This window comes from Solanum pennellii, chromosome 9 (assembly GCF_001406875.1).
Source record: "Solanum pennellii chromosome 9, SPENNV200".
Lineage (NCBI taxonomy): Eukaryota > Viridiplantae > Streptophyta > Magnoliopsida > Solanales > Solanaceae > Solanum > Solanum pennellii.
This window is the reverse complement of record NC_028645.1, coordinates 72,647,944-72,659,200: the sequence shown is the minus strand read 5'-3', so window position 1 is coordinate 72,659,200 and position 11,257 is coordinate 72,647,944. Positions and strand designations below refer to the sequence as shown.

At 37.9% G+C, this 11,257-nt stretch overlaps 1 pseudogene; it reads right to left on the bottom strand.

The window, feature by feature from the left end:
- Positions 1 to 1,534: 1,534 nt before the first annotated feature.
- LOC107031003 lies at positions 1,535 to 2,335 on the bottom strand (annotated as a pseudogene).
- Between the last annotated feature and the right edge of the window lie 8,922 nt (positions 2,336 to 11,257).

The window sequence follows — 11,257 nt, the reverse complement described above, 5'->3', positions numbered from 1 at the left end:
CATTCCAGCTGGGTCATTGCCTGGTTTCATGTGAGGTGAAGCATTCAAGAGCTTCTCCGCATAGGCTTCGGCTGAAGAGCCGCATCAATATAGCTTCATCCCTACCAACTCCAACGAGTTGGTCGCAGTAGGCTCTCAAATGAGCCATAGGATTCCCCACTCCTTCGAAAGTATCAAATTTCGGGATTTTGGACCCTTCTGGAAGATCCAAATTTGGATGAATGCATAAATCTTCATAACTAAGCCCGGCGATATCAGGGACGCATTGGAGCTCTTTCATGGGTTTCTTGATCTCTTCTTTTACGTCCACCTTTGCCTCTTCCTTTGCCCTCCACTCCCTTTCTTGTTCTTCATAATGGTCCAGCTCAGAACCATGAAGATCGTGCTCGGCAGGGAGGGGAATTTGGAAAGTGGTTCTTTTAGGTAAGGGTGGAGCTACAGAGTGGCTCTGGGCATTTTGAGCAGTTTGATAATTCTGTGGGTAAGTCTGAGGATTGGTATTCACATTTAAGTGGTTGTGGGGTGTTTGGGGATTGAAAGTATTTTGGTTTTGATTTTGGTTCTGATTTTGCGGTGGTGGAGAGGTTTGATGGTGGGTATTTTGAGGATGGGGTGGCATCTGGGGGTTGTTGTTTTGAGAAGGGGGTGGAGTTTGGTAGGATGAGGAAGCATATTGGGAATTTTAGGTAGTCAGATCTATAACCGACGGATTCTGAGTAGGTGTAGATGGCTGGGTTCTGAGGTGGATCCATATTTGAAGAAGGGAAGTAGATTGGAGGTCTCCCATCAGCAGCGTTAGCAGCAACCCTGGCGGAGGCAGATCCTGTCTCCTTTGCATTTCAACTCTCATTTCTACAATTTGCTATATCAATTGCAGAATCAATTCATTTTGGTCCGCTATGGTGGGTTGAGCCACCACAATGTCGGTGAGACTTACTTCTTCGTTACTATTTCCCATAACTGTCTTTCCTCTGTCTGAGCTTTGTCTAAGGAAGGAATCTGTGGGACCTTTTTATCTTGTGAAATAGGGATGATCTGCCAGCTTTTGATCGATAGATCAGTTTCAAAGTACCTGAGAAGAAAAACAATTCAAAGGCAGATTTGTCAGTGCAGATTCAGAATACAAATTAATATCTCACAGAGAGCAGATAAACACACAAGTTGCTTTGTTTGAGGATATCTTCAACTCACGAGTAAGGACGAAACACATTTTTTTGAACAAGCAGGTGTTTGCTTGTTTTAGTTTTGACACTGTCTCAGAAAGGCTAAATCACGTTGAGCTAAGATCTTCTTGCTGCTCTTTAACGTCCATTGATCTGGCCTTTGTATCTTCTCATAATATGAAGGGGGAGAGTAAATTTTATAGAAGATAGGGGTCGGGCCTTGACAGGCTGCCTACGTATCTCACAAGGAAAATTCATGCCTAACGTAGTTCGAATACAAAAGAAAATATTTTCATTCATTCATTCACAGGGGTTACAACGAAATGGAAAAACAACAAAGCTTTAAAGATAAGCTAATGACTCCATCTTAGTCATTTTCTTCTCTTCGTCATCCTCATCTTAGCCCCGGGGAATGGTCTCAACTTGAATCTTTTCCATGCCGATAAAGGATTCGAGGTCGTGACGAAAGTCGAGACACTTTTCAATGTTGTGTTCTGTGGCGTGATGATGATAGGGACCACACTTTCGAATTTCATGCTGAAGAGAATATTGCATGTCCACATTCTTGTAGTAATGGGTAAAGACACCATTCTGAATGAAATCGAGTAGATTTCCCTCATTGTTTTCTTGAAAGGTGTGAATGAGCAATGAAAGAATCTAGTTCCGTCTGTGACCGATATGTCAAGACGTGGTTCATCACATGCAGGGATGACGTCGTCAACCCAAGTGTTAGGAGTACTATCCATACTGAATAAATAACGGACTGCATTTTTGAACCCAATACACTCCTCTATTGTATGCCCTTTCTCCCTGGGATGACATTTACACGTCTTGCGGAGATCTCCTAATCCCGCTTGGGGGGATGCCTTCTTAACATGTCTTAGCAGGCCCCTAGACCGATAGTGTTAAAAAACGAGAGCGCACGAAATGACCTCTATCTTCTTCCAGCCTTCGTGCGGATATGCCTCGAGAGAAATTTTGCTGTCTCCATTTGCTAGACGTCCCTCAAAAAAAGGTGGGCGGGCAAGTAACTCCTCATAACTTTCTTCATTGATTTCCTCTTCGGGGCTCTCAGGAGGAAATAATCATTCATATAAACGCTTTCCATGTTGCTTCTGCCTATCGGTCCTCTCTTCACTTGGTTTCACTTGAATACCCTTTCCCTTCTCCATAGCGGCGATTTTGCCTTTCCTGAGACAGTACAGTAATGTTTAGGATTTGGAGATGAGATTTGTCTTTTGAGTGAGAAACTTAAGACTCAGAAGGTTTTGGTCGAACATTTGTGATAGTGACTTATGTATATTTTTTCTGGAAATTTTTGGATATGAGTGGATTTCCGATATCCTCATTCATAGAAACATAGCACATAAGCAGTTAAACACACATATATCGCGTCCGAATCATGCATGTGACCCATTGTTCCAAGGGTAGGCCTAGCGATCTGAAATGTATTGCTTCATTTAAACAAATTATTGTATCCCCAACAATAAACTTCACTAAAAATCATAGCGTTCGTTACATAATTTCAATCAAACGGGTACATTTCAGTGAGAGGGATATAATGCAAATACTGATAGAAAACAATCCCATGCACGGGAGTTAAAAGGTTGATGGCTCGGCTCCTCTTCTGGCCTTCTCTATTTCTTCAAGGATGATGCACATGCTTGTGAACACGTACGGCTCACTTAACACAACTTTGGAAGATGTTGGTAAGACTTGTAGAGTGTTCATCTCCTCGTCCAGGGTTGCGTCCAAACGCATCAGACAAGCCCTTGTATCGGCTAGCTCTGTGATGTCACAACTAAAACCCTCTGACTTTTTGAATCTCGAAACCGATACCCTTGCTCCATTTGCTGAAATTCTTGCTCTTTTTTCTTAAATTCTTGCTCCCTTTGCTGAAATTCTTGCTCTCTTCGGTCCCATTCTGGCTGAAAATGGTATGCATGGATCTGAAGCCTCGTCTGTACGTCTTTAATTTCTCGACGTGCTTGTGGTGTTGGGTTCATTACACCATGCAGATCATTCTGCAACCATGTCTTGTATTCGTCGACATACCCAGCTTCATATCTGTTTTCAGCCACATCCCATTTCATGTTAACACGTACGGCCCATTCTTGGAGGATGATCTTAGCGAAAGGTATTTTGGCGCTCCCGCTGTAGTCGACAACAAAAGAGCTAGCATCCCCTTGGACGGGTGTGATTTGTGTTCTACCAAATTGTCGCATCACTCTGGCTGGGTTGTAGGGCCGTGAATCCTCTGATGCCAGGAAGGACTAAAAATGGAAGTTTGACCCCCTGTGCTGCAATCCTCTCGGACTTAATGTTTGGTAACATCCAATGTAAATCTTCTTCTCTGAAATCATAAAATACGCTTGCCCAAGCATTCCTGGCGGTATGAATTGGGAATCTGCGGACGCTTAGATAGAATTCATAATTATCAAGAGGACTTGTCTGGCTCAGTTTGGCCAACTCTTGTGGCTGGGCGCCGTCCTTTTTGCAGAGATGCTCAATCATACACCATTGGAGTAGAATGATGCAACCTTGGAAAAATGGAAACACATTGTTACACAAACTTAAAGATCGATAAATGTTGGTCAAAATGATCGAAGCCAAACTACAATACTTCTTTTCTTCTTGTTTTCTACCAATTCCTCTGAACATGGCGTCCACTACCATCATGACCTGGGTGTCGATTTCCTTTCTTTCATCTTTAGGGAACACCATAGTTCCTAAAAGGCATGTAGAGAAAGCGATAGTCTGAGTTTGCCTCCAGGTACTGTGATTGTGGAATTCATTCGGAAATAGTCTGAAATAGCAGTCATGCCCCCATCTCTCGAAAAATCTCATAAGTGGTATATCGTGGGTTTCCAATCAGTTTTCATTTACCAAGGCAAACTTTCTAACCAGTTTGCATTAGTGGTATATCGAGTCGTGGGCTCTTTGGACTCAAGGCGAACTCTCTAATGAGCCCAACACTCCTTAGGTGTTGGGTCATCTTAGGTCAATGCACTATTTTTCGAGATTGGGTTTCGCTCTATCTTAGTTTAACTAGGAGTGGGTTGTATTTAGAGTGGAAAGGGTAACCCAAGCGGACTACTTGGGTTGGGTCAGTTAACGATCGTTGACTATCAAGTAGCCAACTACACTTGTCAGGGTGACCCGAGAAAACTTTTGGTCAATGAACTACTGGGAACCCGCATAATCGTCCTTTAGTGGAAATGAAATAATTGTCGTTTGACGGAGTTATGATATGCCATGAATGCAACAGTTCAATAAAGCGATAAATAAACAGATAAACAGTTAAATCATATAGCCAATAAACATTAGTTTCAAGGTTAGAATCCTCCAAATACGTCCCTAGCAGAGTCGCCATTTCTGTTTTATTAGAAAGTTTTTGGAAAAGGAAAAATATTTGTTTTTTTGTAAATTTTTGACTTTTTAGAGTCGCCACTTAATTTTTGAGAAAATCAAGAAAACTATATTTTCAAAAGACTTAAACAGAAAAAATTATTTGAAAACTTTAAGGGGGTTCGGGGATTCCTATTTATATTTTTAGGAAGGGGTTAAGCACGTAAAATATCTGCTTAATACGGTTATCCGACAACAAACTTAGTTTGGCTAAAACTTGATTTAACTTGAATTGAAAAATGTTTAGAATGGTAGAGAGCTATAATACTAAATTATTATCTAATTGAGTTATTTACAAAATTATTAAGTTTAAGTCGATAAAACATTTAAGGCATTTGCGGGGATTCGGATTTTTTAACTTTAAAACTAACGACAATCAAGCAGAAAATGATCAAAACAAGTAGAGAGAGAGAGAGAGAGGGAGAGAGATTTGGATCCAAATTCGGATTCTCTGTTCGCCTTGACCGAAATTTTGGACCCACCTGTTTTGGGTTTTGACCCATTTCCACCTGTCCTAATCTAATTACACAATAATAATAAATACAAAAAAGAAATACAACGAGGGCTTAGGCCCAAAGATAACAAAATACAATAAGTGATATAAATAAAGTGAGCTTATTTCAGCCCCACTTCTCGACTCTTTCGACTTCTTGAATTTCTTAAACTTTGGGACCTGTCCATCGACTTTAATAGGCTTGATTCGATAGAGAAAGGGATTAGGGCCTCCGTAGCCCGATAAGGAGATACGAAGATGAGGTTCCGGGAACCCATATAGATTTTCACATGCAAAAATAGAAATAAAAATTTGTAAGAGCCAAGTTGTAACATGTTGTCACCAATTCTGCATTTTTCCTAAAAATATAAATATGCTCTATAACAATAAAATAAAAAAATAAACATATTGCAGGCAGAAACTTAGCATGATAGCACAATAAAGATGATCAAAAGTATTCCAATAGATAATAGTTAATTTCACAAAAACCAAATGGATAATTCTATTAGTATTAACAGCAACTTAAATATATATATTGAAGACTACTAGTGGACACGAATTCTAAAAAAAAGGGAAAGAAAACAAAGAGGATGTGCTCTAATCAGCCATTTTCAAATCGAGATAGGCAAAAGTCGAGGCCGACACTAACTCATCTAGATATCTGATATTAAAGAGATGGTCAAGCAAAATCACAAGACCCGTTTAATCTCAGCAAGATTAAAGCTGTTGTAAAAGGGGTTTAAAGCCTAAGACGAAACTAGAGGCAACCAGCTTCAAACATTTATTTATCAATAGCAGTGCAGTGACGTAAGTATTTTAGGATTAAAGCGGAAGAGAAATTTTTTTAATCAAGTAATAGATAGATAGGCAGAATACTATATAAAAAAAACAAGCAACATCACGAACGAAACACATTCAACTAAACAGACTTGAGGTGTACTACAACATCAATATACTGACAACTTTGTTGAAACGAAACCAACCTAAGAGGCTAAACAAAGCAACAACCAGACGAACGCTAAACGATAAATTTTTGACTTGATACCAACAAGAATGTAAGGGAAGCCTAAAAAAAACAAATGAAACCAATACCATCTACCACTATCCGACCTGCTTAGAAATTAGAAAAATGCATAAAATTCAAGCTGCAATGAGTTAATTACTACATTAATCTAAAGCTTAACAATCTATGGCTAGGCAGTATACCTCTTAGATAAGATCTGTATTCAAGTAGAAAACACAATAACACTTAATATCAACACAATCTTACAAAATGTCTTACGAGGTCTCATTTTTTATCAACATTACTAGAAAGCACTCAGACATAAATGTACCCTATTGGTTTTTAAAAAAAAAAATAAAGTCATGAATACAACATGTCAAAGCCACAGTGAATACATAGAGGGGTGAATATTAAGTCAAGTCATACGATGAAAAGTTATACAAAAGAAAACACACTTCAAATGATTTCGAACATTAATCTCCAACAAAATCAACAAAAAAAACTATGATTTGTAAATAAGACAAGAAACTCGAACTTTATCGACTCGACTTGCAAATATGAGCATTTCTACATGACTTAGATAAGCGAGGAGAAATATCAGGCCGAGAAAATCGATGGAACTAAATTAATGCTATTTCTTGCGCATTAAGAGGTTCAATTCATCCGAAAATCTCATACCCAACTGCACAATATGGCCTAAAACAAATACAGAGATATGCTGCCAAAATCATTTCTTCATTATTATTATTTAACAATATAACCCAAGAAAGAAACAATCCAATGCTAAAACATTATCCTTTGGCAGCAGAACAAACCTACAAAAATTTGAAACCTTTAAGCGTATATGAGAGCAAATCCTCATAATCTCAAGAATACGCCTAAGGACAACGATTTGCTTATCTAGACACTTTTAAATACAAAAAAAGACACAACGATGGGGCAATATCACTGCATTAACAGAACTTCTATCCACACTTTCAGAAAGCAAAGGAACAAAACAAAATGCCAACTAGACTAAATGCAAATAGGAATAAGACGTCATGAATCAAAGGTTGACAGCCAAGACAAAATAAAGGAAGAAAGTCTCTGTACCTTGTTGTGAGAAGCGAATGAGACGACGAGGAGGAGACCACTTCACCACCGAAATATGACTTCGGAAGCTTTAACGAGTAGAACGGAGATGAGAGGAGGCAGAGCAACGATAGAAAACTTCCCTCTATCTTGTAACCTATATCTCTAAGTATCTCTATCTCTTTTGGATGGATAACCCTTTTAATCTCTTTTACAGTGTTGGCCACTTTTTTCTGTTTCGATTTCTCCCTCAAAAAAATCCTCTGCCCTTTTTTTTAAGCAAATCCCAAAACAAATAATTTTCCCCTTCCTTTTCCTAAAAAAAATGTCTTCCCCTGTTTCCTACTCGAAATGTTTCAACTAAAAACTCTCAGAACACCGAATTTCAAATAAAAAAAATCAAACCCCCAAAAAAAAATCTCCCTCTTCAAGCACAATAGAATACATTTATAGGAGAAGACACTAGGGTTTTTGGATTGTGGGAGGGCGGGGGAATTTTTAGAAAAGCTTGGGGTAAAAGTGAAAATTCCTCCGATAAAATTAAAAATATCCTCGTCAAGGACCAACAGATAGCTGGTTTTGTACAAGGAAAAATAAGCCAAATCCCAAAAGGTGAAAGCGACGTGAGCGGTTTAGATGCATCTCTCGTCCTTGAAACTCGACGAGAAGTGATCTCGTGCGAGCAAGGACGAATTGGCGCGGATGATACAGAGAGAAAGGAGCTGGATTTGCAGAGAATCGTGCGGAGGCAGCGTTAGGATGAAAACACGTGACAACTATTTCCGTCTACTGTCGTCTCCTCCGTATACCGCATTGTGAACGTTGGATCCCCTTCCGTGAACTCACGCTCGCGTGTTCTTGTGTGGGAGCGTAAAAAGGGATCGTTTGAAACGACTGCTCACACCGTGAAGATGCCACTATGTCGCTGCTGTTTCTGGGATCCTTGATGAAGGCAAAGGGGTTTGGGCCGAGTCAAAAGAGTATGGGTTGGAGAAATGGGCTGACAAAGGATTCAAATGGGTCTCAAAGTTAAGGATAAAATTTGATTGACTAGATTTGGACTAGGCTCCGGGCATAAGAATATAAATTGTGGACAATCAAGAAATTAGATGCAACCGAACTTAATTAATTGGGATAAGTTCGACTAGTAATTGAGTAAGACGAATGAATATAGATTAATTAATAAGCTTCTTAATTTCAACGAAACGAAATAACCGGGTTAATTGTAAAATAGCTAAGATAGTAAAAAAATGACTTATTATATAACTAAACTAATTAGTACAATCTTTTGAGATGATTCTCAAATAATCCTAAAATATAGTAATCGTATACATAATTACGCGAAACATGTATATCATCTAAGAATTATATACATATATATGTATATCAAAGGGACAAGGTTAACTTAAAATAATTTTAAAAACGCTTTAAATTTTATAAAATCAATTGTCTCAAATCTTTTAGGATTAAGAAGCTCGTTGATTATCTTATATCGGGGAGGGTCAAAATTGGGTGTCAACATCGTCAATGGGGTCTGCAAATTCCTGCACATTTTAAATTAAGTTCATTTAATTAATTAAATGGTTTAGGGGTTAGTTGGGGATTAAAGGAGACTAATTAAGTTGATTATGTCCTACTATAAATACCCTCAACCCTCATTAATCAAAACACAACTCTCAAATAAACCCTCTTCCTTCTCTCTTCTTTCTCTCTCTAATTGGAAGACTCCATAGAAGCTTAGCTTGGAAGGTGAATTAGGGGCTGGAAAAGGGTGGATTCTTCATCAATTGTTGAGAAACATTAAGGTATGGGTCCTATTCACCTTTGAGATCATTTCCTCAAAGGGTTCCATCATAATAGATTTCAAAAAGTTGAGTTTTCTTATGGGTTTCATTCAAATACGAAATTGAAGTTATGGATTGAGTTATTAAAGAATTATTAGGGTTATATTGACTAGATTAACATGTAATTCAACTTATTTATGGTAATTGTTGATGGTTTGGTCTAAATTGAAGAGTATGATTCTCTATCCCAAACCCTAGGTAGTGATCTTGACCTATATTATATTGTGATCATTCAGTTGAGTTGGTTGTTGATTAGATTACTATCCTGGTGTTATTATGATCAAATTAAAACGAGTTATAGGCCTATCATGCTAGTTCTTGGGATGTGATTTAGGGTTATGAATTATAATGTGAAATTAGCCTATGTACCTTGTCTCAAGTTATGATCTAAAGATGAATTGTGTTATAGAGATGCAATTGGCCTTGTTATCTTATTGGTTATCATTGTGTGATTATGTTACTCCCCGAGTTGGGTTGAGTTATGGGTTGATGGTAAGACCTTGAAGATAGACTATGAGGAAGACTTGGTAAATCTTAGAATCTCTATCTTTACTTCCAATTGTGATTAATTGTTGTTAAGTCATGATATCACATTGGATTATGCCTTATACTAGGATTATAGGGTGGTATGATGTTGAATTGAAATGTCTTGACTATGTTGTGAGGTTGATTAAGGTGTATGCGCTATAAGGATGGTGAAAACTATCAATGAGCTTTAATATGTTATGAAATGTTAAAGTGTTAACCTCACTTATATTAATTGTGATGAAAGGACTAATACTCATACAATTCTTATTGAGCTATTGATGATGATGATTATACGAGGGGTAGACCCTATGGCCTAAATTAAGTTATGATTGATAATTAAAGGCTTAAAGACATTTCAAAAAAGGGACTCTAGCTTAGCACTGAGTGAACTAGATAGAGAAGTGTCCTTTCCCACATAGGGAAGGTAGGAACACTACATTACTCTTGATATTGGAGACTATAATGCATGGCGCATAAAGAGGGTCCCAACTAAATCTCCTAGTTCTTGAACTATGTTTCCCCCATAAGAATACTAGCTAGTGGATCCACGTAGTTGCTATGTTTCATGTTTTGGTACTACCTTGGCAAGTAGTCCGCCTTCTTTCGGTGTAGGGTCTTATGACACGGATTCCACACTAGCTCATGTGGTCTATGTCGGTTAGGGCAAGATGTTCCCAAAAGGTAAAATGAATTAAAGGATTTGAACCCTAACTTGGATAACCTAAGGGTCTAGCTTAGTCTAGGTAGGGGTATGAGACTCTACCTAGACATTGCACAAGTTAGCCTTGAGGGGAGTCTTAGGAGGAGGTTCTTATATGTTTATGTTATGATAATGTACGACGTATATATGATGACCATGTCACATTGTTGATACTATATGTTGATTAGTTCATTTATGAATATGCCTTGGATTATAATGACAATATACGATGAAATGCAAGCCTAAAATCCATGATATGTAAAGTTGGACATTGGTCATGTTTTCTTGTTGAGGATACTTGATTGAGCAAGGTTATGGGTCTTTGATTGGTCATTGTACTTGTTGACTTGATAAGGACTTGTGAGTAGTTGTCTTGCTTATTATGATATGTTTGACTTTATTAATTCTTGTGATATTATTCCTTGATGTTAGGGTTGTAGTAAATCATGGTTTCAAGTATGTTGGGATAAGTATTACTTGTTGATATAGTAAGCATGTTTGGTTGGTTGATATGACTTACTTGACTTTGCATTAGGCCCCTAAAGAGGTAACTTGGCATGTTTTTATAAAAAGTCCCGTTTAGCATGTTTTGTTTGTGTATGTGCATAAGATCTCATACTTAGTACATGTGAAGTACTAAGCCCATTTTCTTCCCTTTTTCCCAAACATTTTAGGTTCCGGTCGTTGAGGAGTTTTGGGAGGTGATATTATTGAAGGCTTGAATTCTTTCTTTCATCCAAGTGGAGTAGGTCCTCAACTTCCGAGGGCAATGCCATATTCTAGCTTTGGACTTTGTTATGAGCTTATTGAATCTATTATTTCTTTCCTTGTTAATTGAATATTGTACTTTTGTATGACCTATACATGGTCTTGTTGAATTGATGTAAGGGCTATGCCCATGTTGTGATATCCGTTTAGATCGTATGAGACGAGACAATCTTTGAGACTATTTCTGTATTCTTATATATGTATGTGCACTAAACGTAAAAATGCTATGTAACCTTCCTATATGAAGGGTCTATGTATACTCGATATGAATATATATAT